The following is a 2600-nucleotide window of genomic DNA, read 5'->3' as shown; positions in this document are numbered from 1 at the left end:
CCTGAAGATGCCCTACACTGAGGCTGTGATCCATGAGATCCAGAGATTCGGAGACATGGCCCCCATGGGCCTGGATCGCAGGGTCACAAAGGACGCCAAGTTTCAAGATTTCCTCCTGCCCAAGGTGCTGACTCACCCAGCTCTCTTCTTGGGTCTCAGGAACCTCCTACTAGGCCCTCTCTCTCTTTATCAGTGACTGGTTTCACTGCCACCACACCATTCTGTCCTCCTACTTAGACACTCTTATATATTGACTTTCCCCCCAGAGTTTCTGATTCAAGCCTTTCAACTCCATACCTCTCAATCATTAAGTCTCAAGGAATACAAACTTAATTTACCGAGATCTCCTCTGTTAGGGACAGGAGTCGCAAGTCTACCCATACGCATAAATTCGGTACCACCCAAATCCTGACTTGAGAGAAATGAAGTAGCTCTGAACCTCCCACCCCAGAACATAGACATTAAGTCACTCACCCATCCTGACTCCTAGAACAGGAGCCCCACGTCCCCTGCACTCCTGTCTCAAGGAGAACCTCACATTCCTCAAAGCTCCTCTCTCAGAGGCACCCAACTCACAGGTTACTTTATCTTCACCTGAGATACCCTAACTTGCCCTTCTAACCCTTTGAGCCAAGAGGACACTCATCCAAATCTAACATACCAAATCTGCTTCCTCATTGACAGGGAACTGAAGTGTTTCCCATGCTGGGCTCTGTGCTGAAAGACCCCAAGTTTTTCTCCAACCCAAGAGAGTTCAACCCAAATCACTTCCTGGATGACAAGGGGCAGTTTAAGAAGAGTGATGCATTTGTGCCCTTTTCCATTGGTAAGAAGCCACTGTCTAGTGCCAGGCTACTCTCCACACCAACAAAGATAGCTCATCCAGAGCTGCCCTATGGCGCAACCAAGCATCTCTGCCCATCTTGGAATATTCTCTTGGATCTAACCCTCAGCCAACCAGCTGCAGCTGCCAAAATTTCCAAGCACAATGTATCTGAACCCTGGAGATGTGATGGTCAAACTTTAGTGACAGATGAAGGGGAAGTGAAAGCTCAAACTAAGGCTGACATCTTTCTCAGGTCACACAATCAGTTCTTAGAAAAGATGAGGCTGCATGGCAGCATACCCTTCCCCATCTCTGTAGGGAAAGGAATCCACACTTCTCATTGTTACAGCCCGAAATAAATCAACCCACATCAATAAGGGGGAAACTGAGGCAAAAATAGTAGCGCTTTTTTTAAGTGTCTCAGCCCCCCCCCCATGTAGAATGCAGCCAAGAATTTGCTATTGGGGTGACAGCAAGACCAAACTTCACCTTCCCCTGTCTCCTCTCTAGGAAAACAGTACTGTTTTGGAAAAGGACTGGCTAGAATGGAGCTTTATCTTCCTTACCAACATCATGCAGAACTTTCGCTTCAGATCCCCACAGGCACCCCAGGACATTGACGTGTCTCCTAGACTCGTGGCCTTAGCTAGGATCCCACCAAACTACATAATGAGTTTCTTGCCCCGCTGATCCAGGGATATATGAGCATAAAAAGAAGGATTGAGACCAGGCTATTGGTGGGGGTGGGGGTCTTAAAAAGGGGCAGATGGACAGGAAAAACAGAGAACACAAAATAGACTTACTGAAGATACACTGCCTTGCTGTAGGTAGATATTTCACAGGTAGAGCAAGACAAGCACACAGTTATCAAAAATGCACACACGTCACTTGCCATCTCCACAACTTCAGCTTTCTGTGCCTGGTTTGGGCGGCTCCGATTTCCTCAGGATTTCAGCCGTCCTTTTCTTCCTGTTGGGTACCTTCTCTCCCTTCTTTGTTGGGGCTTTTTTAGGCTTGGGCTCTCGCTTTGGAGGAGCCAACAGACAACCTTGCGGATCTCTGTGGCTGGTCCTTCACGTTGGCTTTATCTCCATCAGCAACCCCTTTTGCCTTTCTTTGGGGCATGGCAGCAGTGGGGAACATAGGCGGGAAATGCCAGGATACAGCAGTACGTGGGTTTGGTCGATGGGTGGCATCGCTCATTGCTGCTGCTTCACCCTGCTCCGCATTTGAAGATATTCTTGCGGAACAACCACTCTGAAGACTCAGTCCTCAGTACAGCAGCAACATCCAGAGCCATGCGAGGTTCATTGCAGTCACTAGCACACCACCAATGAGGACAAACCTGAGAACCGAAACACCACCATAGAAGGTACTGGTGGAGCTACAAATTACTCAGGATAAGTGGGGCTGGGGAAATAGAGGCATAGAAAGCAACATTAAATAAATAAAGCAAAAATAGTGAAAAAGAATGCTTTAGAGAGGAAGACGATAAGTCAGAAAATTAGAAATCAGTAAAAAGGAAAAAAAACAGACTTCCATTAATAATAAAATTAAAATTAGATAAATTTTTGAAATTGAATTTTAAAATAACATACAAGTTGTTCTTTGGCCTGGAGAGACAGCTCAGTGGTTAAGAGCCTCCTTTCACCAGGGGCTATGCAGTTCAACTGAAGCTCTGTGACTTGTGGCTAGTCCTTTTCTTAAGTCCCTAGAGTAGCTCAATGGTGTGTGTGTGTGTGTGTGTGTGTGTGTGTGTGTGTGTGTGTGTGTG

The 2600-nt window shown here is 46.7% G+C and overlaps 1 pseudogene; it reads left to right on the top strand.

Moving 5' to 3' along the window:
* Positions 1–4: 4 nt before the first annotated feature.
* Positions 5–1519, top strand: LOC129674966 (cytochrome P450 2A3-like; annotated as a pseudogene).
* Positions 1520–2600: the final 1081 nt, after the last annotated feature.

Source organism: Psammomys obesus, unplaced genomic scaffold (assembly GCF_907164565.1).
Source record: "Psammomys obesus unplaced genomic scaffold, mPsaObe1.curated_primary_1811, whole genome shotgun sequence".
NCBI classification, from domain to species: domain Eukaryota; kingdom Metazoa; phylum Chordata; class Mammalia; order Rodentia; family Muridae; genus Psammomys; species Psammomys obesus.
The sequence above is the reverse complement of the archived record's forward strand: the minus strand, read 5'-3'. Positions and strand labels throughout refer to the sequence as shown.